Below are 27,323 nucleotides of genomic sequence, written 5' to 3' on the forward strand. Positions count from 1 at the left end.
TTATTATTATTATTATTACTATCACTATCACTATTATTATTCCTATTACTATTATTATTTTTATGGGGGAAAGGCAGATTAATAAAATAACATATTTTGTTTATAACAGTCAGTTTTGGCTGTGAGGCTTGTGAGAACTAGGTAAAGTAAAACACATCAAAGGATCACTGCTTTGAGCCTGAAAAGATGGGGAGTAGTGCAAGTATTGAGCTTCTAAACATCACCGTTAAGCAGGAAATACATATGCAAGTAGATCACCTAAATTTATGTACCAATTACAAGAAGAATGAGTATGTGTTTATATGCCTAGCTGGCTTTCCTCAAAGGCTTTCCCACCTCTTTTTATGCTTCCAATTACACAGACAATGGCTATTATTAGACAAGCACTACAGATGTATGTTTGAAAATTCATCTTGCAAAACTTAGAAGGCAAAAAAAAAATGGTGAGAAGCAGTAGGCTTTCTACTTTTAGTCTCAGACAATATAGTCTGTGGATTTTGAGAAGTGCCATTGTGTGCTTTTGTGTCTGCCAATGAATTTGGGATTTTGGCATCTTCCAAAAGTGAAATCTTGGCCCGGTGAAAGCCATGGGAGCCTTTCCACTTGTTCCTTGTCTCTCCAGCAACAAAGAACGTTCCCTAAAATTCTGCTTGAGGAGACACCAGAAAATGAGCGATGAAGATAACATTTTTGTTTCAACTTTTGTTGATCTTTATGATAAAATCAAACAGAACTACCATTTATAAAGTTAAAAATATATACTAATGACCAAAAGTTTGGCAATATATCAGTACAAACTTATTTAATGGGAACATATCTTATAATATTTTGTATAAGAAACAGTTGTTTACATTTTCATTCAATTTGTAGTAACTGCTAAAAATTATGTAAGAGGAAAAATTAGGGTGTTTTGCATTGGATGGGGATTTGCAACAGGAAATAGTTTATCTGGTCTTTTTGCTTTTATTAGATGAACTTTACAATCAGGTTAGTTAGATGAAGGCTCTTCTTCACAAAAAGATGATATACAACAGGGTTTCCATCTGTTCAGGGAACCAGAGCAATTGTAATTTGGGTCAGAGATGCTGTATTTAGCTTATATTGTACTTGGTAGCAAGGGGAAGTGTGCTGTTATACTAGTAAAGGGTAAAGAAAAAAAATGGTATGTATTAACTTAAAAACAAATAAAAAGAATCATGAGCACTTGGAAAACAGTAATGAAAGCTAAGAAATGTAAATCAAGGCTGATATTTTAAATGTCCACAAGGTGGGACACAGGAAAGATTTAAATTTTACAGTGGTATAGTCATTGTTTTATGATTACTGATTCTATGATTCTATGATCAAATCTAGTGAATCAATCACTCCATATCTCTGGGGATTTACCATATCCAAAAGTACTTAAAAAGATGTTATCCAAATACAAAAAAATTTTTTTTTTAAGATTGAGGATCTTTTAGCTATTCCACAAGCTGTTAAATATATTTGTGCTAGTTTCATATAACTCTAATTTTGCCTTTTTTGGGGGGAAAGAGCAATTAGTCTGTCTTTTCTGAGGGATGATGCTAGTCTCCTGGCTGCTTCAAGATATTTATTCAGTAACAGTAATAAGGAAGACATCAGCTATCTCTGGACCATTTCCCCTGTTCATTCTCTTCCTAGTGCAGTTGTTAGTCTGAGTCTCACTTACTCCTCCCTTTCTTGCCAACATTCAAGTGCTCTTCTATGTCATACATCCTCCTGTGCTATAAAGTTTATTACTGTATCATGAACTTTGCTGGGAAAATATATTACAAACACATCAGGGTAAAGCTAGCTGTTCTGTTTGACTCCATCATGTAGAAAACCACGGAGGAAGAAGTGGGAAGGTTTGGTGGGGAATTGTGGCTTGGTCCCTGTCTGTACGTGTTTCTGCTACTTCCCCTCTCTCCACAATCCTTCTCCTTCATCATTCTCTGCTCAACACCTCTACAACATGCTCATCACATCCTTGATGTAAAGAGCCCCAAAGCACCAGCAGAGAAACCTCCGCCTCCCTGGTGATTAAGAACCAAATTCCCCTTTTGTGCCTATCGCCCTTAAAATGCATCTTGGCCTTGTCCTTCTCCCTCCTGGGAGCTGTGCAGGCTTTTGCTCCCTGGGAGCCCCCAGCTATCCCAGCCTGCTTGTGAAACGGGAAAAATCTCTGCAGGAAAGAAGTGAATGTTGTCAGTCAACTTGCAGCCGCATTCACCGATCCTAACCACAACCTCCCTCCCCCGGAGACGCACTTTATATTAATCATGCTATGTTATGCAGCTATTGGTCATAAAATAAGGAAAGCTGTGGCCTTTGTGAGACTCTCATCTGCAAGCTTCGCTGTGCCTCAGTGATAGATAACACTTATTTTTTGCCTGCTACTCCTGTTTTTAGGCATATAAAACAATATTTAATCTTCAAGGTATATAATAGATTTAGCTATGATTTTCTGTTAATTAGGCACTGTTCATATTTATAGGAATGCCCCCTTTTTTGGACTTGAACATCTTTGTTTAAGCATACATTATGAGGCAATTATTGAATCTGAGTTCTCTGCAAATTAGCTGTAATTCATTTTCTCCACTTTCTGTGCTTACATAAAATACTATTAGCAGCTTCTTTAGGTAAACAGAAAAATATGTAAAATGTATCATTAGCTAGAATAGAGAAAAAAATGAAATGTTTCTGTAGAATAACTAGTTGTGATTATGCCTGCTTTTCCCACACATTTTTCAATCTATTTTAGGCTCCTTTCTCATAAGCACAGGGGATTCTGCATTATAATAGCTTCTTCCTTATCCTCAAAGGAAATAAAACTGATAACACCCTTTTCTATTAAGCAAGCAGTGAAGTCGGTATGCTGACATGATGTTAATTTTTTAAAGTTTTCTGATTTCCTTTTTCCTAATGCAACCCTTTGCTGTGGATGTTTAGGCTTGTGCACATGTGTTTGTACTTTTACACCCAGACAGTGGTTGTGGTATCACTTGTTCCCCCTATCTACGATATTTGTAAATTCATCCATTAATACTTCGTATGTTCATATACATACTATATATATACATATATAAAATATATATAATATATATATATTTTGCATGGGATTGTTATACATTAGGTTTTATCATTTAAAAGGTTACACTGCATTAATTCTTCAAAGGAATGCCAAACCACTCAATTATGTCCTTTACTGCAGCTATTTTTTTGTTTTGGAAGAAAGACAGTTTCCCACTCTCTGCTCTCTCCCTCACTATCCCAGTCCACTTATTCCAGTGGTCATGAAAAGAGTTTTTCTTTTACGATTGCCTCAACAGTGTGTACTCCTCTCCTGTTAAAAAAGTCAAGCTTTTCCTACGAAAAATTAAACTGACATTTTTATTATGCTGCTGCTTCTGCTGAGTGAGAAGACTTCAGACAAAGAAAGCCTGTACAAGGGGACTATTCACAGGAGGGACTTGGCTTCTTGGAATGGGAAAAGCTTTACCTATTGACAACTGGGGGCAGCATAACAGAACAAAACTGAATGCAGTAACAGTGCCTGAGATTTCCCAAGCTGAAAGAAAGAATGATCAGTTACAGTCTCTAGCACTGACCCTTTATAGGAAGGAGATAATGAAGCTGAATATCGAATAATGAAAGAAGGCATGTCAGGCTAGATGATGTATATTTTCTCTTCTTAGCTTTTAAGAGTAAGTTCATTAAAAAAATATATCGCAAAGAGCCATAATCACAGAAGCGTCATTAAACAGGTTGTTCCCTCCTAATAAGAGTGTCAGCAAAACTAAAAATTGGATGAAAAAATCCCAAACATCCTCAGTAATATGTCAAGACTTAAAAACAACTATTTTGCATAATTCAGTCTCCAAATGTGGCCTCCACCTTCACCTAATTCGGCTGCTCCTTTAGGATTAAAAAGAAACAATTCTTCACCTGTTATACTTGGCTTTAAATGAAACTAGTAGGAATGATTTGTATTACTCATTATTTGTTTGGCCAGCATTGCTCCTGCTCTGCTGCTGTTGCAAGGCGCTTGAGGGACAAAATCTGCCAGGACCAAACAACGATCGCCTTGCTAGGAGATTCCCCACCTTGCCCTTCTTTAGTCAGCTGAATATTTTCCAGGGCTCACAACAGGACACAAGAATTTCAACTCTTGGTATCAGCTAACTCCTGTCTGACAAACATGTTCCCTAAATTGAAGTATAGACAGATTCTAGCATTGTTCTTCTAGAAAGAGAACTGTCTCTTCATAACTGTTATCCATGCAATTTCAGTTTTTTAGTTCTGCTCACTGTTAAAGAAAAGTGACTTCTTTCACATAACATATTTCAGCAATAGGTTAGCATACGAACTGAAAATTTAAGTTCCATAATAGGGAGAGCAATGTTTTTCATTACTTCCAGAAGTGTATCAAATTAATTTTGCATTTTGAATATAAAAGATTTCTTAGATTTTGGAACAGAAAAATTTTCAGAGTCTTGTGTTTTTCAGCTTCACAACATCAAAGCTATGAAAATCAATAGCTTCTACTGATTATGCAAAGCCAGTATTCATTATGATATTCCTCTGTTTGGACAGTCTTTCTAGCTCCAAGCTTCACATACTGTGCAGGTCCACATAAAGGTCTGACATGGAGTTTTAGCTCATCATACTCTGTACATGCAGAGAAAACTGTCTTCACCTTAACTCTGCAATTGGTCTATATCCACAGTGATGGAAGATGGGCACCTAATGGGAATTTGACCTAGTCCCATCACTTAAAAATCCTCAATTCCTTCTTTGCCTGAAAAACACCTACTTGTAGCATAAAATAGGTTTAATGTTTCTGATTGAACAAGAGAAAACAAGCAATACATATACAGTGAGGTAACTAGTATCTTTGTTTAATAATTGCAAGATGAGTAATCTCATGCATATCTTGCCAGGTTGTCTAGCATGCTTATAGCAAAGGGAGTATGGGCAAAATATTAGAGCAAATAAGGGACAAAAACCTAACCTCTGTCTTTTCTCATAGAATATAGCGTCTCTGCATTATTTCTATGCCTTCAGTGACACTTGTATCACCTCCATAAGTAGTATCATCAGAAAATCAACTATTCTATCTTCTGGTCTAATGACTGCTTAATATAAAATGAATAATATTTTCTGGAGCAGAAGCCAGGATTTTCTCTTCTTATCTGACCCATTCTATCTTCTTAAATAGAGCATAAAACCATCTTTTGCTTATTTTCTTTCTTGACTACATGTATCTCACTCTCTTGGCTGCACAATAGCTCAGTGGGACAGTGTTAAGGGGTGGGAACAAAGCAGAATATCCATCATCCCCTTCTCAGAAGTGGACAGGGGAAAAGGACAGCAGATCTCACTCTCGGAGTGAGGTAGCCTGAGTGAACCTGCCACAAAAGGCATGGACATGACCAGTTCTGCAGCCAGGTCCTCCCTCTTTAAACAAAGTCCTACTTAGCCTTTTCAAATACTTGTATGCAACCATCCTCAGGGGCAGGTTCAAGGCTCTGGCACTTGGGGGACATTTGCACTTCTATATTGCAGAAACTGGGCTTTACAAGCTAGGTATGCAGCATCTACATCTTCCTACATTATTTGCTCCTTGGAATCTATGCCCCCTGATAAAACATTTTATAGGTCTGCTTTCCTTTGTTACCGATTTTAAAAGCATTTACTACTCTAACTGAAAACACATTTAATTCAGTAATTCAGCCTTTTTTGTATTATCAACAATTTCATTTCATCTGCTGTGGCTACTGTCTCGATAATACTCCTTGTGATTATTCTCTTTTACTCTCCTTCAGGAGTAATAGTGACTATTACTTCCTGATATTTCTTATTCCTTCTCTACCTGTAACATTGTTTTATTTCACTTTGTCTATTTTTGTTTTCTGTAGGACCCTTCTCTGGATGAATATTCTCACTGTGTTATGTACTATCTTTATTTCTGATCAGTAGAAAACTCCTTACATCTCAGCATAACACTGAAAGATCATTAAACTACCCACTTTGAATGAGAAGTTTATTTAATTTCTTAGTGATAAAAAGTCTTTAATCATAAAGGGCCACGTTCTTTTGGACTGGGATGGAAGGTTGCCATTCACTAACTGATTTTCTCTAAATCTTCTTAAAAAGTCAGACCAAACCAAACCAAATCAAACCATTTATCAGGTTGGATTCACAGGGAAATGTTGCCTTTCTGAGAAAAATAGCAGAGCAGATGTATTTGTAGTCATAAAACTATAATAAAATTTCAGGAGTTCTGGATAGTAGTTTCAAAACTCTGGAAAATGAAAAGGCACATTTTAAAATTCTTTCTCCTCTACAAAGTCTGTTCCTTAAACACTCAACATTCCCCCTACCCCACCATCCCCCCCCCAAAAAAAAAAATGCCAACAAAACCTCCTCATAAAACCATATTCAGGACACATGAAGGGTAGGGAAACTTCCACTCTTTTAAAAACTTTGAAGCTGTATTTGCTTTTCCTCTATACCAGTCAGTGCAGTTTAGAGGTCTTGGAAAACAGCCTGAGTGAATAGCAGCATAAATTATCTCCATCCAAAGGAACCCTGTAAGAAACTGTGTTTTAATGAGTCTACTTGTATAAATAACAAAGACCTAAAGTTAAGAGTAAAAAATGGATTCTTAATCATCAGTGCATTAATTTCACTCAGAAAACAGAGGGCTTACATTTAATGTCACAACAAGAACTTTTACACTATTTCCAAAAATACATGCTGAAATGAGTTTAATCACTTAAAGAAATAAAAATGATCATTGCTGGGAACAGATAGCAAGAATCAAACTCAGAATAAATCTGAAGTGCCAATAAAAACTAGATTATGCTGATCATAAGCAAGCAATTTTCTATAATTAACATTAAAGATCTATTTACTTATGAGTAAAGTTTCACATTATTTACAGTAAAAACATTTATATTCAGTATAATTCAGTTTCATGTAGCACTCTCACTAAACAGTTATATGAAGGAAAACTGCATTTTTGATCCAATTAATGTATCTTGACATGTTCATGAAAATAATTATAATTTCCAAGGACTGAAATTTATCCCTTTTATCAAGATTTACCAAATTCTGGAGAGTGGATTGATAGCTATTCTATGACTACAGCCCACTGAAATTAAATAACAGTCAGTGAAACATTTAAGCTCCCTTAGACAGCATACAACAAAGAAGACAAATGCTAATTGTGAAATATTTTGACTAGGAACTTGGGATCTTTTTGTTTTGTTTTGGGGGGGGGGAAAGGAATTTCCTTCATTAGAAAATAACGCAGAAAGTGATTTTATGCCACAGGCATGAACAATAGATGGACGATTTTTTAGGGGAGGACAGGAATTACAGCAATCTTGTTATTTCCTTTGAAAACTAGCATATTTACAAAGATTGGTTCTCTGCTCCCCGTGAAGAAGCGGACCTTTTCCAAGTCTATTTTGGGAGCTTAGCGAAAGGGCTGTGAAGCTAATCTCTCTGCTGTGAGTCCTTCTCGACAGCTGCCCCAGCTGATGAGCGTCTGCGGACGAGCCCTGGGTGGCACCCAGAGGAGCTGTGCCGGCCGCTGTGCCCTCGCACTGCCGCCTCCAAAGCAGCAGGGAGTAGCTAAGCTTCGGCACAGCCAGGACTGTATCTTGCTCTGGATGCTCCAGTCCACCACAGGGCAGCTCGGTTACACAGAGCAAGGAATTACCCCATGAAGATATCCCTTGGAGGCCTGGTACTTCACATGTCTGCAAAGCTCCCTAAACGGCTGAATACTTACCTGGAGTAACAAACAGAGCAAAGCAAAATGCGATTCCTGTAGTACTACATGCCAATGTTCAGAGCAAAATTATGTTAACTGCATGCCAAAACTAGCATTTAAGAAGAGAAACTCTTTCAAAATACATATTCTTTTTCTCAGTTACTCTGAAGTCTGGTTGCCAGAATCAGTACTCATCCAGAGGCATCTTACCACAGTTAGCTCACACAAGGACAATTACTCAATGCTCAAGGTCCTCCAAGGATCTTCTCGTTCTGGTACCAGAGATAAAGAGGTGAAATCTGTATTTGTCTGCATAAAATTGGGTGATGAGCCTCTAATAGATATCATTGAACAAGAGCGCAGGGATCCTTGAATCACTGGACCAGAAACTGGTTTGGTCTCTCACTAAATATATCACTGGGATTTATATTCTCCTTTACAGAATGATTTGCTATGAAAAAAAGGGAGTCTGAGAAACAGTCTATTTTAAACAAGACCATATCAAACCCCCCCCAAAAAATTCTAATATAGTCCTATAATGAGACCTAAAATCCTATAAATAATAAAACATATAAATTAATTAATTGAATAAATAAAATACGGCAAAGCAAAAGTTTTGATGAAAACGCTAGAAATGAACAAATTCTCATATTATATACCCTAATGAAATCATGGATCCATAAGTTTTTAGAATACCATGCTTTAGAAAACAGTATAAGAATAAATTCAAAGCGCAAATGATTGATTGCTGCTTATGGATATTATTCTCAGTAAAATACGGAAATATCATTAATTTCTAAAAATATAAAAGTTAAAATTTTTAAATCATTATATCAGAATTTTGGTTAAAAATTAATAATATGCACTGTCTCATTCCTAAAACAATAAAATTCACATAAAGCTAAAATTCAGATGCAATCCATTGCGATTAATGCTAAAGAGCTGATTTGGTAAACACGAAGCATAAGTGATAGAAATACTGATACCTCTTTTTTCCTGGGCTAAACTCATACAAGACTCTCGTGTGAAAATAGGAAATTGTCAAATACAGAAGATATTAAACAATACCTTCTCTGTCCATATGGAAGGCTCAGAATGAATGTTGGCAGTGCACAGCCAGGGCCTTGACCATTTGCCAAGTGAAAGTGATAGTCAGAGGAGCAATTTCCAATAAGTGGCGTGTGCTCATATGCAGACCTCTAGCTGCCCATAATACTGATTTAACTGCAGTAGTCAAAAACTGCAGTAGGAAAGTGTGCAAGTCCAGTATTCTGGATTTTTTGTATTTGTTATTTTCATAACAGTTGAGGACCCAGTGATTCACACTCCTTTCTCCTATTATTTTCTTCAGCTATAACTTGAATCTGCTATCACCAGTGCATACTAAACCTTTCAATAACTTTTGTAAAAACAAAATAGAAAACACAGATGAAAATACTTGACCACCTGGGAACATACAGTGGAACAAGCACAATGAATGAATAAATAATATACAAAGAGTAAGACCTAATGAGCAAGTAAAATATGCAGAAAATCAAAGGCCTAGTGTAGAGCATTATGTTTGTTAGAAAAAGCAGCTGCTCTGGGAAAGCTGCTGCTCATGGCATCAGATGATAATGAATCAATGGGATCAGCTCCCCACACCCTCTCCCGTAATAGAATAACTTGCAGTCTAACCAGAAATTTAAATGTAAGGCCTAACTTTAGGTTAAGAAGCAACGTGAGCAGTTTACAGGAGTACTACTTTGTAAAAGGTCGTAATTATAGCATCAGAAGTTTCCACGCTGATTGTGGCTCAGGGCCCAGTTTTGCTCTTTTTACTCATCCTGATTTGTATTTCTCCTAGTGAGTAGTCACACTGATGTTTGTAGTGCTACCTGCGTAATTATATATTCATCAAAGTTGAGTTACTTCAATTTATATCTCAAAAAGACAAGTAGTTAGCCTGTGGAAACTATTCCATACAGAACTGGATCAGTTGTCGTCCTAGTGGCATTGTCTTTTCTCACAAGAAATAAGGATTCTGTAAGCTGAAAGTTGCATTTATTTCTGCACAACTTCATGCTTCTCAAAAGAGGTAAGGAAAAATTTAATTAGCAGATTGTCAAATTCTATGATGAGTATGTGTAAAGACAAAAAAAACCAAAAACAAACAAACAAACAAACAAAAAAACTTGTGCTCTATTTTTTAAGCATAAATTTATCCAGTTTTGGTGGAGTCATTCAAAAACATTGTTGCTCTCCAGGCTCCATCCTAACTGCCCCAATGGTATAGAAAGTTTTGTAGAACTGCCAACAAAAGAACTCAGATATGGTAACTCAAGCCAAATAGGAGATGAATTGAAAAAAATATGTAATTAAAAAAGAAAGATATGTAAAGGTTTTTAAATGTGTTTCCCATTTTTCTGTTATGGGACATATTTTCAAGCTCTGGTCTGAAGTTGTATCTAGAAACTTAGCCTTAGGAAGTATCACCCTACAGCTCCAGCTGCAGATATGGTTAACTTCCACCCTTCCTCATCACTCCTTTGCTAGAAGTCAAAATTTGTAGTTCAGTCCAGTAGTTCTGCTTACATGACTATCTGATCATAAAATTTACTCATAATTTGTTCATAATTTATTTCAACCTAAAATATCTAGTCTAACTTAAACACTTAATATAGTGTTAATAGATTACAGAGCTGAAAGGATAATAATATTTAATAAGGTAAGAAATTTTAATAGGGTAAGAAGCTGGGTTTTGCATGATCAGTAGGTATGTTCCTAGCTTTCTCTTTTCTTCAGTCCAATGACATTTGAGATTTTCGTGCAATACCCCAGCTTTCTGAATTAAAGCTTTACAAGAAAAATTTCACAGCACATAAGCTAAAATAATGAGATTGGACACCACCAGCCTTTTCATATGCCCCTAAACAATAGGGAAATTAAGCAGTAAATCTGTAAAACCTTATAGTGAATTTAAAGACGTCACTGCTATAAAGTCCATTTTTGTGCCTTCTCTTTTTGTCCTGATACCTTTAGCCCAGAAGTCCAGTAGAGAACTCATATTCAAGTTTCTACTCCAAGAACACAGTGCAGGATCTCAAACCTGTTTTCTCCATGCTCTTCTCTTGCAGCAATGATAAAATTTAGAAAAAGCTCAGCGCTTATGCTGTTTTGACAATTCACAGGATTCCCTAGAGGGAATCCTGTGAATTCACTAGGGTTTCTCTCCCAACGGATCAGCTCACGACTTACCTCTGCTAAGAGTGACAGTAATGAAGTTCGTTGAGCTTTATATTTAATTAGCCTAGGATTTTCTTTCACATAGATTTTGATAGCTTCCTAAACTAGAAGGACTCCTAGGTGAAAGAAAAAGCCATCCTAGTGAAAAAGAGTAATAAACCAAAATGGGTGACAGTCTTCATCTCAGTGTAAAGGACATTTCTTTTGGCAAGACGAAGCTCATACATGACAGTCTGTAGCACTAATATTTCAGAGTCTAGTTTAAGTGACACTCAGTCTGCTGGCAAAATGGTAACTACACAGAGGCTCAGACTTGCTTTGCAGGCTTTCAGAGAAGACTGCAGCAGTATCCTCTATAGCCTTGCAGTTCTTACGAAGAGGTAATGCTGATCAGCTCTGGAAAATCTTTGGAACAGAGCTGTGAGTATTTGTTGACAAACTTAGGTTGTGTATCCTTTGAGTTTTTGCACTAATTAATTATATGCACTTACCTATTAGTATTCAGCTTGTATTCATTTGCAGGAATGAAAGGACTTTTCTACAATTAAATTAAGTTGCATTAATATAAGCCATAATCCAGAACTGAGTATCATAATGTTCTCAGTTTTTCCAACATTGACACATTCCTTGTTATAGAGGTACATAAATTTAGAAAAATGGCAGAACAAAATGAGTGACTATGCTGTTTCACAGGGGAACATATGTAGTAAAAAACCAGCTTGTACCAGGTAGCTCCAAACTTTCTGAATTTTTGGAACAGTCTGTTCAAGACCAAGTAAGAAACTGGAAGTAGTTTACAAGATCTTGATAAACATATAGAATATTCTGCAGGACTATTCTCTATAAACAAATCTCATATAAATCGAGGTACTATGTCAGTGGATTGAGCTGGTTGCAGCAGAGCTCCTTAGCTCAGTGTGCAGCGTTGCATGAACACGGCTGTGCTGCTTCTAGCCCTGCAATGACTGCTGTGCTGCCAGCTCAAATATCTCTCTGTACCATACTCCCCAGCTTTCCCAATTAGAGCGCAGCACAGCAAGCACATTTGGCTCCATACCTACTCTCTAGACATAGACCTAATCAAACTCAGGTGATGATCTTGGAAACTGAAAATCCTGAAGAAAAAGAATTGATAGCCTTACATAATAAATCACATTAAAAAAAAAAAAAAAAAAAAGTTAGACATACACACTATGCTACTCATTGAAGCTCCCTTATATGATTCATCCCACCCTAAGAGAGGGGCCCAGAAAGGGCAACGAACTGCTCTCTGGAGATATCTTTCTCTCCCTACTAACTACAGGGGAAGCCTTGAAAGTGAGCTTAGTTTTTGATGACTAAAGTTAGGTGAGCTGAAACCCACTCATGAATACATTTTGAATGCCTCTAGGCTTACTGCTTTGCGTTGATTATAGTGTTATAAGTAGAATCATATTTCTGAGTGATAAAATACTGCTAATGAAGATGAGAAAATATGGAAGAAGATGAGAGATGAAAAGATGCAAATTATTCATGGCAAAAAGAATAAATACATAAAATAAAATATACTCTCATGTTTGTACGTAAACCTAAAATTTTAGATGGCTTCACAAAGATCTTGTAAATTAGCTAAATATGTCACCATCAGAGGCAAATCTCTAGTTTTGCTCACTGACCTCAAAGAAAACTCAGGGATTTCAAACTGCAAATATTTAGAGGGGGAATTCCCAGATGTATTCATGATCAGTAGCTAAGGCTTTGACTCTAATGCCAAACAGTGGTAGCTGTGGCATGTCTACGTTTCAGAAGGAAAAACTAGCCTTTCCAGGTCTCTGAAAGAGAAATAACCCCAAGTAAATTGTAAAATTAAGATTTACTGTGGAATAGCTAGTCACTGGCCTGGAAGTCTGGGACGAATCCAAGTCAATACAGGTCTGTCAAAGAATTGTAGGGTAATCTTTCAATATGAATTATATATGCAAATATAAAACTCTACTGCGTAGTTAGAAAAAGGATCACTTCCAACTTGTTACAATTAAGATAAAACTTTTCTATAGACACATTTTTCTTTGGGTTGGGAAAGGTCATAAAATGTTGACAGTGGAATACACCCTACTACCTTTGGCACACTTGCAGCCAGTGACTACGTATTTATCCGGAAAATTGTAATGGTGTAGTCCTTAGTCCCACTTCAGAAAGGTTTCAGTCTAAACAGGGAGTAGTAAATTCCAAAGATTTGTTCTCTTCCATTATCTCTACCGTGTAAGTTTTACCACAGACATTAGGGCTTTCATTTGAATCATATCTAAGATTTGATAATGGTTCAAGAAGTATTAGGAAGCATGAATGCCTAATTCAACAAAAATAAATCAGATTTTAAAGATTCCAGCAACAGTTTTTAATGCTATAGAAACCTTTGTAAAGGTTTGCCTTGTAAAAAAAAGGTAAAAGCTAGATTAGATTAAGTTGAGTTATTATGTTAGTACATACTGGCTTTCAAGGATACAGGAACAAACATGATAAAAGGTTCCTGCCATGAAGACTTAAAAAACTTAAATAAAAAGAGGTAAAAGAAAGATCCTTCTCAGTAAATGGTGTGTCAGAAATGAGTATTTGTGGGAAAGTGGTATATATTTACCTTCACCCAAGGTGTAATTCCCTGAACTGACACATTCATCTACTCCTCTGGACATTAACTTATTTTATGGTTTTGCCATAGACTTAAGCATTTTCTAACAAACTGAACTGTAACAGCAAGTGGTGAAGAACCGTGGGAAAGCTGTACTGTTGCTCACTGAACTGTATCTATTACATGAAAGAAGAGAGATTTTCAATCTCCCAAACTAACTAAACACTTTTTATAAAACATTAAATTTACTTAAGGTTTCTATTGTTAGGTTTCTACTTCTCTGTAGTTCTAAAGGCTCCTAAACTTTGCTTTTTAACTCTCTCATTTTTTAAATCAAGTATAAAGGTAAAGTCTACCGAAGGATACAGTTACCACATCAGATAGTGTTAAGATCAGTGTTTAGACACCGCTTATGTCTTGCAGCCCTCGTGCAACTGCAGTCCAATGTCTCTAAGCACTGTGGTGCTCATGCACTAAATCACTCAAGCCCTGACACTGCCGAGGCGCTCGGAGCTCCCACTCACTCACAAATGACAGCAGTCTTACCCTGCAGTGAACACCAACAAACTTGTTGAGAACATTCCTGCCAAATCAGACATCACACATGCATAAAATAAAAATAAGAAGCAAGAAGAAAGGCTTTCTGAAACAGGAATTAATGAAATTCTCACTTAAGAGACAGACAACCCCACTGCATTTGATTTATAGAAAGTATTAAAGTTAAGACTCTTTGCACTTCTAGAGGATTCCGTTAACCAGAAAGTACTTGTTATTTAGGCAGACAACTTTCTCATTTCCCCCTCTTGGAGCTGTTCAGTTTGCTTTTAAATAATTATTCAGCCAAAAAGCAAGCAATTGACTCCACTGGCCAATGCTTAGTCCACTCTTCTGTGAAGCCAGGGGGTCAAGTTCAAATTGCTCCTCCATTAGCTATTTAATCAATTATACAAATTGGCAAAGTCTCAAGATGAAAAAGTCACTCATTTCATTCCCAAATAACCATTCAGCCAGTCGTTAGGGCACACTTCTGGCCTGAAAGAGCCTATGAGTGAAGTTCTTTTTCCAGCTCAGAAGTACGGGTATGTTTTTCAAAAGGTCGCCCACCTAAACTGTAAATGCACTAATCCTGGGATTCTTGGGTATCAGTGAGCAGGCTGTTCTAATTATTTTGATGAAGAAGCAGGCCTAGCTTATGTGCTTTCTTTCAGGGAATAGCAGGCACCTTCCCCACTGCTCAAAGTAGATGACTTGAAGGTGCATGTTGTAGGTTTGCTACTGATCCATCACTCTTCCTTCTAGTTACTTGCCTTCAGCTTGCTGACTGCTCTGAATTCCACTCTCATGAGTCTTCCTACGCTTTGTATGGGAGCCTATGCGCCTAACTCAGGGTTAGAAAACATGCCACTATAAACAGCTTATCTGTTGGTTAAGCATTGCAATGTCTGGAAGCTGCATCCAGAAATAAGTTTGGGTACCAAAATGTAGAGAAATCCATTAGTTCACTTCCCGCCCACCCAGGAGATAAAATATCCATTTTTAAGTATTTAAGATCTGTACACTGTCGCCCAGGAAGTTAAATGGCTCAGACTGGGCTGTGGACACCCTGCATAAAGCACAGCACTATGTAAAGCCAGGACACTGAATGGGTGGTTAGGTGCAGAGGGGAATGCTAATCACAAAGCCTGATTTAAATTCCTTCAAGTCAGAAGTTATGTATCTTGCTTAGGATTTTACAGAAGTGCATCCATCCATCTGGGATTCAGATCCTGCTACTAAAGTAGACATAAAATATACATATATATTTTTCAAAACTGAATGAAGGACAAAAAAGAAATAGAATAATTCTCTTCTTTTAAGATACAGGCAAAGGGGATATGTTAGTGTTCCACTAATAACACTGTGATTAGATTAGTTGTCCAAAATGTCAGAAGCCTAAATTTAGTTTTGCTAACTCTTTATTCTGGCCGTAGAATTGCAATCTATTACTCCCAGACACTAGTAAGAAATAAGACATTTGCCACACTTGTTGGAGCCAGGACACTACATGGTCAGAATTGGGGAATTAAAGATTTTTTTGTCCACACAGAAAGGATGAATGACTTTTTAGCCTAGTGCCTGAAGCAACTGCCCTGGGACAGGAAGCCTGGTTGCAGTTCTTAGTCCAAGAATTGGCAAGATGAAAAGATATATATAGTCCCGGGGATTCACACCAATGAAACTTTGACTAAATTTGAATTAGGATTTAGGCAACTGCTTGGCAAGGTGAAGCAGAGTGAGATTTGCTGTTAGGACCCTAGGAAACTACACTGTCATTTTGAGTTGGAGCAGTCGTGTGGCTTTGAAGTGAATCTCAATTACTGTACGTTGGTCTGGTGTGCAGAGCACTCCTGATGTGTGTGAACTAGATTTATTCTGAAGGCAACTAAACTGGGAGCTCTGCTTACAGTCTGTACCAAACGTACTCCAACCTGCAATGGGGACAAAAAGGTCTGAACTAATTAGTCTGTTGAACGGCTTCAGACTACATGCAGGGTAGTAACATTTGGTCCAAGACAACAAACTAAATCTAGACCAAGGTAAAACACACTAATCACATATACTTTAAATATAGAGACCTCAGCACAAGCTGCTTTTATCTACTGATCTGCTCCTATCATGCTGAATTACTTGCTAATATAGAGAGCTACGTCCAAGTCACATTTTTTTCTGTCTAAAACTCTTAATGGATTTAGCTATAACTCTCTGTGTGAATTTTGACCTCAATCATCACAGATAATTGTGAGTGAATATTTCAAATTCCCTCTTTTTCTGGGACAAATAAAATGACTTTTCTATAATTAAAGAAGAAGTGACAATTTGGGAAATCATGCAAAGGAAAAGATGGAAAAACAGAACAGCAGTAAAATTAATCTGAGGCATAAAAGAAACAAAGGCAGGAAGAAACCATCGCAGAAGCTAAGGAAAGACCAATAATGACTAAGAGACTGGGAAAGAGAACAGGTGGTAGTGAAGTAGGAGGAAATACTGTTTTGAAACAATACTTTGTGAAAAGCTTAAAAAATATACATATCAGTAGACAGCACAGTTTGCTATCTAGATAGTATCTTCAGGCTCTCAAGTCTACAAAAGCCCTTCCTCACTGTCACCGAAGTAGCCTGTGATTTTGACATATTACATTCCTTTCATGGCCTCAAATGTATTCTTCTTCTTCTTTTTTTTTTTTTTTTTTTTTTTTTTTTTTTGGCGGGGGGGAAATATGTGCTGATACACATTTAGATTGTAGGAAGAGGCATGGCTACAGCTGGGAACTGGCAACCTCCCGCTCTGGCTTTCATTTCTAGCTTTGCATCTCCGACCTTGAGAGAGGCGTAATTCTGCTATAGTTTTTTTCGACTTACCTGATAATGATAGATAATCCGTAACTATTACACAGCATTAGGCACTTACAAAAATGGGACACAAGTATCAAAATGACTTATTCCATAACAGCCCAGAGAAAGGAAGAAATGCTATCTGCATGGTAATGACAGCAAAAAGAATTACAAATTAGTCCAAGCCAACTATGTTCAAAAAAAAGAGATAAATCCGTAAATACACTACAGGAAATTTCTTCAATAACAAAAAACAAAAAACAATCAAACAAACAAAAACCCACAAAAAAAAAAAAAAAAAAAAAAAAAAAAAACAGAGAGGAGGATTTTAACTAGGTAGAATTCCTGAAGAGCCAAGCTGTTATTGTGGACTAGGAAGAAGGGGAGGGCAAATACTTGTTAAAAAAAAAAAAAAAAAAAAAAGTCTATATATATGTTTAAGACACAGTGATTCTATTCAGCAGATTAGATTATTGTTTAATCTGTAGGAAATACCAACTTTTTGGTTTTGCTGTTTTCAGAATAGAAAGGTGATAAAATTGTAAAATTTCTCCTAAACAGAACTTGGTATTTTCATATAGGTGTGAGTTTCATAACTGAACGTGCAACAGTGTCGTAACTTTTTTTTTTTGCGTACGTTTTAGGTTTAAGGGAAAAGAGATTTTTGCTCCCCAGTGATTAACATCATGAACAAATATTGTAGCAAAATCATTACTCAGGAAAGTGAGTTACTCTTCAGCTAGTCTCTTTTGCCTCGTAACAAGACTGAGAGGACTGTGGTGATGTATAGTCTAATTAAATTTAGGCTTATTTGGAAGTGTCAGGAGGTAGATGTTGTGGCATGGAAGAACCTACTTAGATAACAGGTAGTCCCCAAGTTTCAGGTTCCACTTTGAAGACTGGCATATGTCTCCATATTTCATAAACACATCTTAGAAATGTTCAAAAATTAACTATACTGGTATCATCTTTGGCTGTCCACTGATTTATTTCACAGGTTTCAGCAACTGCTCCTTTCCATACACTGAATTGCACTTGACTCACCTGTACTGTGGTTTCTGCATACAGGCGCATACAAATCATTTTACTATTTATTTCAGTCATTACATGAAATTAAATTACTCCCAGGGCTAAGCCAAGTACTGTCCGTTGTGTAAAACCTCACAAGCTCAGATTTCATTGCAGTGCTTCTCTGTTTCGAGCCAATGTGCAATCAGTCTGGAATCCTTTCACAATGACTATGAGACTCTCAGACTTAAACTTGCCTTGTCTGGGAAGAGCTAAAAAGCAGAGGTAACTCTTGTTGTCAATGTTTTTGTTTGTTTTGATTGCTTTAGCAATACAAATATTCTCAGCTGCTTGCACTTCCCTACCCTAGGGCACCTTTGGGAAGTGGGCTCTTCATCTCACTGGGACCGTAGGTAAGTACATGTTATCTGAGTGTTTGATTCCTTCCCCACACTCCTCATTTACAGCTCTAATATAAGCTATACTATTTCGTGTAGGATGTCAGCTGTTTCTTGGTCTAGGTAGTTGAGGCAAAGACTGCTTGGGACAAGCATTCTCATTCACAACATGCCCCATCATTACAAGTTTTAGAATTAGCAAGTTTGTTATGCTCCAAATGCCATTTGCTGAAGATTACCCCATTTTCTTTCTTCATCCAGTTAAACAGTGTTGCTTAAAAACTCTTTTTTAAGTCTGGTAGTTTGCAAGAAACTAATTAGCATTTGTATCAAAGCAAGCTTACTTTTTTTTATGCTTAAATGTTGGCCTTTAAACTACGGGTATTTAGACTTGCTGTATAATAGTCTAAAGCAAATAGCTTGTGAAAATTGTGTATTGCCAGATAAAATAAATCTTAAAATCAGTATAGCCTAGATTGATAGCTTCGGTTATTTAGCTGATAAATTTTATTCCAAGCATAACCATACAGGCAATAATAATTCCTTGCTTACTTTCTAAGTGTAATTGTATGTTCTCTCATTCCATTTAAATGCAATATTCAGCAATAGTGACCACAAAATATTTCCTATTTCAAATCCTTAATTTCAAAAGTTCATGATTTCCCACAATCCTTTCCCCCTAAGTCAAGATTTTCACTGCTTTGCCAAAAAAATGTCAAGGATCATGCTTCAGGAAATTGAATTAACTTTACTGAAGTATTGATTTGAAAGAAAACCTCAGAAATAAATATTCTAATAGTTTCTAATTTGTTAGGATACATATTACAATATTTTTTAAGCCTGAGTTGAACATTTCAGTTAATCTAAAACAAATTGGGGAAGAAATTTTGTTTTCTGAGGACTTCTAAATTAATGGCGTTGTTTCATTTCCGAAAGGAGACAACTTCAGCATATCAGAAACCTCTGAAATGTCACCCTGACAAGCGGAGGGAACTGATGTGTTCTTAAGCCTTTATGAGCCGGGTTCACCTTGTGGTGCCTGGCATGGTCTACTCACCACCTGCATCCATCTGTCCTCGGTTAGTAATCTACTCTTGGTACTGCTGCGAGTACATGACTTCCTAAAACGTGGTGACTCATCTGAAGATAGCCTTAAAACATACATGGAGTTAAAGCTGCTTAATTATTTAGAAGATAATTAAAAATATTTTGAACTCCTACCCAGTGTCTCCGTTTACCAAATGGGTGTAAAAGATTTGCAGGAGGGATTATGAGGAAAGCTACACAAAAAAGTAAACAAGACATTTAGCGTATACTTTATCCTAAGTATGGAAAGACTTAAATCAAAGTAGTTTTCAAAAAGTAGTAGCAAAGTAGTTTAAAGACCATCAACTTTATTTGTAATTTAGGTAAATAAGAAGGACACTATGTATGAAATGAGTGTTATTAATCTTGGACTGAATTTATGCTTTTATTTTCTTAAAGAATATTTAAGTACCACTCACTATTAATGTTAAAGCATGCTAATCAACAACAAAATATAAGCTTTATACAATTTAATACTACTTTTTGCAAATCTCAAAGTGTACATCTATGTAATTTGTTCCAAATTTTAATCTATGCCTTCTAAAATGATGAATGATGATTAATGCTTTAAAGTCATCATGATGCTTTGGGATGGAAATAGATATCCATTTAAAGTGCAAAAAGTATTTATAGATTGTTCCTTTAGATGAGATACACAGAACAACAACAAAGGTGCTAGACAAAAACAAAATTTATAAAACATATTCTATATTTAAAAAAAAGCCAATTCATTTGCTAAACAACAGAAACTGTTTTAAGGGAACCGATTGCTATTTGCTCGTTGGGTCCTTCAAAGTTTAGATCTAACGGATCTCAGCTGCTCATTTCTAGTCTCGCACTTCTATTCTTCTATTGGAAAGGGGGAAAAAAGGGTTTTCTGCAGTTTCAGTTCTGAAATATTTTCTTAACTTGAAAATACAGTAGCTGCTGTCCTGGATATAGTAAAAGGAAGAGTACATCTGCGGAAAAAACACTCGACATACGAACAGCTGGATTATCGCTTAAATACTCATTTTCATTGTTCAGCTGGCAACCTCTCCTAGTTCAGTAGCTTTACTTAGAGTTTCAAAAGGAAACATATTTTTAGATGCTGTTTTTATTTAGTTTAAATGAAGGTCATAGCAGGTTTAGGTTGTAGTCGTAATCACAATTACAGTTTTAATCTTAAGCATATTTATTTTCAAAAGAGTAATAGAGTTAATTTAAATAAAGTAACGCATTATACATAAAAATCTATTACAAATAATTGACTTTAATCTGTTATTTATTTCTTTTGTTTTCTGACATTTTCTATCATCAAGTGATAGACGTTAAGGGTGGAAAAAAAGCCATTAGCGTTGCAATGCCTTAATTTTATCTAGGTATTGCTGTATATAGTTAAATCATTGTCTACTATCAGATCCAAAATGTAGCATTCATTGCGTGGTAAAGAAATATAAACAAGTATGAGGCTGGTTGCTTATGGATTAAATCTGTATTCCAGGACCAAACATCTCACAAGATGTAATTAATAGTCTCTTTACAAAATAAATAAATAAATAAAAAGGTATTTAGTGTGAAAGCTTTTTTAAAAACAAACAGAAAATATTTGTGCATTATTAATTCATTTCGCTGTGCTCTGGCTTGTGAAATACAATGACGTATTTCCAGTAAGATATCCTTGAAGGACTAAGCGTCTCAGGTGACTGGTAATCACATTTTTGGAGCCTTTCACCTCTAGTTCACTGATTCAAACACAGCCAACATGCAGTAGTGACGGAAAATCATTGCCATCTGAAAGCTGGTTTGTGCCCTGCGCGCAATGAAGTGGTTATTTCACTCCATTTCTTAGGGGATCCTGAAATGCACGCCGCGCTTCCGAAAGCGCCGGCGCCGGGAGTACGGAGCCCCCGGCAGGATCCGGGCAGCCCCCCGCAGAGCTGCCACCGGGGCTGGCGTCTCTCTGGGTGGCAGCGGCCGAGACCAGCGAGGTCCCCGTGGGGATCCCGTTCCAGGTGGGCTTCCTCGGTGTGCTCACCTACGGACCAGGAAGGTCTCGGTGAGCAAACGCCTGCCCTCTCTCGAGTCCTGGGCCCTGTGCCGCGAAGCTGCGAGGAGCTGGCAGCTCCTCGTGGGGTGCCTCCCTTCCAGGCTCTCCAGCTGGTGGGTATCGACCCAGCTCCCACTGCTGCCAATCCGGCAGTTTTGGTTAGCATTAACCTAACTTAGTAGAAAAACAGCAGAAAGACACCACTTAGGATACTAAGTTTTGCCACGGGGAGAGTATATCCTCAGGCCCTTTTCTAAATGAAGAGGTATGTGCTCAGTCAGAAGCTGCTGTCGTCGTCATCCTTTGTCAAGACCATAGCTAACATATCTAGAAAACATCTCTGAAAACAATTTTCCCTATTAGCTACAAATTACCTCACTTCCTTGTTTCCCAGTGAAGTGTCCTTTATTATTTAATTTCCCTCATGTTCCTCTTCACCAGAGACATATCTCTTTTTAAGAAAATATACACAACATTTTTTTTCTCAACATTTAATACATCGGGTTATGAACTTCCTCTGAGGAAAAAAAGAAAAATCTCTCTTCATTAACCACTAAATATAAAGTAGGGAAATTAAAACATCCAGATGTCATGTCAGCTATATACATTGTCTTCTATGATGGCACATTTGATTTTCTTATTTTATCACTTTGACAGCATCGTATTAAAATTTTGATTGCACAATGACACAGTACAACTCTTGAATTATTCAGTTTATGAGTGCACTCTAACAGGAAGACTATTTTGTATTTCTTGCCATTTCTGGAAAACTGACATTTAAAAAATGTAAAAGGAAAGGGAAAATGATCACTAATAACTAATTAATAAGTTGAGCTCGGCAAAAGTAACCTCATTTCAGTAGAGTATCACACAAATTAAAGCTGGATTAAATATAACACACACCGTATTTGAAAAGTCATTTGAACTGTAATTCTCAGAATGACATTTCGGCCCCAGCAAAATCAATGGCAAAATCCCAATTCATTTTCAGTGGAGCCAGGACTTCCTTCAAACTGAGAAAACATACATTTACGATATGTTTTTAGTAACTAGCTGTCAAAGTTCTTGTAGTATCCAATTAGATTATCTTTACCCATTCTTTCTTCTACAATTCAGTCTAGACCTAATGCTTACTGAAGTCAATGGGACTCCACCGTTGGACCCCCATAAGGGTTTGATCAGACTCTTCAAGTTAGAACTTTTTGTAAAAAATTTCCCATATTTTTTCAGGTTATTCATTGTGTAATTTCCAACAAAGACTGAACTCTGCCAGCTTTCTTTCTTGTTTCAGTTTTACCTTGGTCTAATGTGAAACAAGTTAAATCTGTAATTTGTATCAAATAACATCAGCTGTAACCCTTTTCAGAGTGACCAAATTTGTCTTTTTTTCATTATAATTTAGGGTTATTTTTAAATCACTAAGGGTATTTTTAAATCACTAAAGTTGGAAACATCGGCTCTCCAGCCTGATTAAATTCAGCTAGTCCTTTCATATCTGAACCGTAAAATAAATAATGCCATTTTAAGAAACCTGCTATTCCTACAACCTAAAATGAAATTTTAGTGGTATCAGGTGTGAAAGTATCATTCAAAGGCAAACCCCTTTTCCAGTAAACAGGACTATTATTTACCTCGTAGGGTCCAATAAAACATACTATAACTGTACATATATTTTTCTTTCTTACATGAATTATTTCAGCTGAGCTGTCAGGGTAGGTAAGAACAGTAGGCTTGAGTCCAGCTCAGAATGGTTAAGGCTTAGAATATTCCATATGGGACATCAAATAAATCATTCCATCTATAGTAACAAGGGAAAACATGAATGATCTTTCCACATCCCCATTCCACAAAGACAGCAGAAATGTGTCTTTGGTTTTGCTCACAGTAACGTCTGTGGAGAATGTCCTACTGATTTAACTGAGATCAGAATTGTGACCACAGTGATATCAAGAAACGTCTTGTATTCCCTCTGAAATTTCTGAGGTTTATTCAAGAGTTTACTTTGTCGTTAAAAGAATATCTTGGTGTTCCTCACCTCTCTTCTAACATCATCACTTTATTCCAATTTCAGGACAACAAGATCGTTCTATTTTCATTACAAACAATGAAAGCTGTTTATGGGTCATTTACATTATTTTAGTTCATCTATTTAACTTAAATCTAGTCTGTTTCAACACCTGAATCATATGGGCACAGCATTTTTTTCATTCATAAGCACAACGTTACACACTTGTGTCTCTTTTCTGCTGATAAGCAAACATTTCAAAATGTACTATTTGAAAAAAGGTATCACACTTGAGTAATATTTCATTTGGCAGTATCAGTATCAGCCTGTAAATATCCTTCCAGAGGTAAAAAATGCAAGTGCTTTAAGGACCAAATCCTGGTGTTCTTATCGTTTACTGCTCAACGTCTACTCAGGCAGACTCAGTCAAAGTCAAAGAAAGGCACCTATACAAGTGCAGAGTAAAAACTGACAGATAATACAGACCTCTAGATAGCCCATCCTAATCAAAGGTTTATAGTTTAAACACTATTTCCAGAAAATACTACTGGCTAAACTGAAATCAGAATTTCCTTTTTAACTCTTTGTGTTCTGAATGTGAACAAGCTGAGATACTGGAGTAACCATTATTAGTGATAGAGGACCTTACTTCCATTACAGCGTTTAAACATTATTGTTTAAGTTCTCCACCAGCTTCTTCACCTACAACAGTTAAGATGTGATGAAACCTTGCTGGTGACTCCTATAAATTCTCTTCTGCATTGCAAAAAGAAAATTTACCATCAAGTAAATTGTGCAGAAATTCTAAATCTATATCTATAAATCTACAAGATACGGTATGCAGAACTGCCAGAATCTCTTTTCCTAGCATAATCCAGAACTAAGGAGTCCTCTATAACTGAGACAGAATGCTAGGAAAAAAGTACAAGTGAAACACTTGAAAAAAGCCTGCGAAATCAACCAAAAACTCCAACAAAAATCAACAGAAAACAAGAAAAAAAAAAAGAAGAAAAGAAGAAAAAAAAGACATGTTTCCTCCCAGCCTCCTTCAGTCTTAAGTGTTATCACAGCACCAGCTTCTGGAGAAGGGAGCAAAGATTTATCGTGGATCTTATATTCGTACTTGTTGGCTATTTGGCAAAGAGGCAAGAGATTGTTCTTTTAAAAATAAAAAAAGAAAAGAAAAAGCAATTTCCAGATCTTTTAACATTATTCTGAGCCAGCGATGCTAAAGAAAATAAGGGGGAAGCGCTGCTGCCATAACAACCCTTCGGCAGGGAACTATTGGGATACAGAGAGTTACTACACTACCTACAACCAACCGTGTGCATCCTGACACACAAAACCCGCAAACGCTTCCCAGCCCCAGCATCCTACGGTGCGCACTCGCCGCTCTGCGCGGCGACAGCAAGACAAACACAGACTCCTTTTCTCCCCCCCCCCGCCCCGAGCCTCTCTTTAATGTATTTACTTGGGGAGGGGGGTGGGGGAAGAGGTGTAGGAAAAGTCCCTCCGCCGCCCCGGCCCCGCTCGCTGCGCAGAGCCGCGGCTGCCCCGCGGCAAGGGCCGCGCTGCGCTGCGCTGCGCCCGGCGGCCGCGGCCCCGAGGAAGGGGACGGGGACGGGCACCGGGACCCTCCCCGCACCCCGGGGGCGATCCCGGGGGGGGAGGGGCGGGGGGCGCAGCCGACGCTGTGGAGCGGGGTGCCCCCTACCCCCCCCCCCGAAAAGGTCCTTACAAAAGTTCAGGCGCTGCTCCCTGCCCCCGAGCCGCCCCGGGCAGGGCGAGGAGCGGGGGGAGGGTGCGCAGGATGGCGGGGGGGGGGGGGGGGGGCAGAGGCTCCTGGCCCCCTTTGGGGAGGGGGCTGGCGGTGCGTGTGTGTGTGCGCGCCATGCTGCCGGCGAGACCCCCGTGGGAGCGGGCAGCGGTGCCGCGGGTGGGGGTAGGGGGCCGGGGGACCCTCCGCGGCCGGGGCCGGGGCCTCCCCCGCGGGCCGCTCCGGGAGGGGAGGCGGGGGGCGGGCACGGCAGGTGCTATTTTGGGGCGGGGAGGACGGAGGAGGTGGAAGTGGTGGTTGGGGGGTGGGGGGGAGGAGAGGGGACGGTGGGGCCCGGTGACTCACCCGTCCGAGGCGGGGGCTGCGGGGAGCGCGGCGGCGCTGCCCCCGGGGCGCGGGGGGCGGCGGGGCAGGAGCAGCAGCGGGCGCGGGAGCAGGGGGGAGCGGCGGAGCCCGGGCTGCTCCTGGGCGCGCTCTCGCTGCCCATCCCCGGCGCTGCCGCCGCCGCCGCCGCCGCCGGAGGATGCGAGCGAGAGCCAGCCCCGGGCGCGGGCACGCGCGGGGGGGGGGGGGGGCGGGGAGCGGCGCGGCGGCGCGCAGGGGTGGGGGAGCCGCCGGGGAACGCGGGCGCTCGCTCCTCCGTCCCTCCGTCCCTCGCCCCCGCATCCCTCATCCCTCTGCCCTTCACCCCTCCGTCCCGCGTCCCTCCACCGCTCATCTCGCCATCCCTCGTCCCTACAGCCTTCACCTCTCCGTCGCTCATCCCTCGTCCCTCCATCCCTCGTCCCTCCATCCATCCCCGCCCGCGGCCGCCCAGCCGCGGTTCTCTCGTCCTCCCCCCCACTCCAGCCCGGGATCGCCGTCCTCCCTCCCCCGGCCGCCGCGCGGTGTCCCCGGCGCCCCCCGCGGGCGGGCGCGCAGGCTGCGCCGGCGGGCGCGGGCGCGCTGCCGCCCCGCGCGGCTCCCGGCCCCGGCCCCGCCGGGAAGGGCACTCGGCTCCTCTGAAGGGCGGGGGGTCGCCGACCCCCCTCTTCACCCGCCCCCCTCCGCTGCCCCGAGGGGAAAAGGGGGCATCGCTCATCGCGCTCGCCCCTCTCTTCCTTTCTTCATTCTGTTTTTTTCCACCCGGTAGGAAAACATAAAACCGTGTTGTGGCAGGAAAAAAAAAATAAATAAAAAGGTGGTAAACAACAGCAAAACATATAGCGTATAATAATTATTGACTGCATGAGAAATGAGCCGTATGCCGGAATAGCTCTTAAAAGCAGTCTTTCAAGCCTATCCCTGAAAGCCCTGAAGGGCTTTCCAAATGTTTATTTTGGGTGAAGAGTAATTATTTTAACATTAAAAATAAAAGAAACAGCAACTCAAAGTGCATTGTGTAAACAAGAGAACTATAAATCAAGTGTGTCAAATAAACAAGCACACCAAAAGCTGGCTATCAACTCTTTATCCTTGCTCTGAACTCTCCCCACATTATATAATGTTGATAAACTGCTGCAAGCACATTTGGGGAAAAGATACAGTGGTGATGAAAACCCAGCAATATTTATTAGAGTGCATTAGTATCCTTACCTGCCAAGTAGTTGTTTCAGAGGTTCATCTGCACGCCTCTCATCAGTCCTGCAAGTAAACAATTTACTAGATGCTCAGCACAGACATATGATTCTCCAGTGCCAGAGTCTCTGTCCTAGATGTTTCTGAATTGCTTATGGTTTATTAACTTACTATGCTCTTCTGCACTGCCTTGTACCAAGAGCTGTGCAGGTATCAGTAGCTCCCACTTGTGAAGCCAGGGAAGAGAGAGATTGGGTAGATTTCCACATAGCTCCACATTTCAAACTGCTGATTTGCTGTAAAGGCACCAGTCGCTTGAAGAATTGGTCTGTCTTCTAACAGGTTTATTCCAAAGAGAGGCCTGACCCAAAGTTCACTGAAGACAATAGGAATATTTCTATAACCATGGTGGGAATTGATTCAAACCACTCTGAGCTCACTCTTGGCATGGAGGTATTTCTGAGTGCCACTAT

At 39.1% G+C, this 27,323-nt stretch overlaps 1 protein-coding gene across 3 annotated transcripts in view; it reads right to left on the minus strand.

Moving 5' to 3' along the window:
- The window catches only part of FUT9 (fucosyltransferase 9), a 103,399-nt gene extending 76,332 nt beyond the window's left edge, over nucleotides 1-27,067 (minus strand). For 2 of the 3 annotated variants that reach the window (XM_062571022.1, XM_062571021.1), the window contains exon 1: nucleotides 26,869-27,067. The gene's annotated coding sequence lies outside the window, so the exon portion shown is untranslated. Of the gene's footprint in view, nucleotides 1-25,638; nucleotides 25,762-26,868 lie in introns of those variants that run through there. The other variant, XM_062571023.1, reaches the window with a different exon arrangement.
- Nucleotides 27,068-27,323: the final 256 nt, after the last annotated feature.

Source organism: Rhea pennata, chromosome 3 (assembly GCF_028389875.1).
Source record: "Rhea pennata isolate bPtePen1 chromosome 3, bPtePen1.pri, whole genome shotgun sequence".
NCBI classification, from domain to species: domain Eukaryota; kingdom Metazoa; phylum Chordata; class Aves; order Rheiformes; family Rheidae; genus Rhea; species Rhea pennata.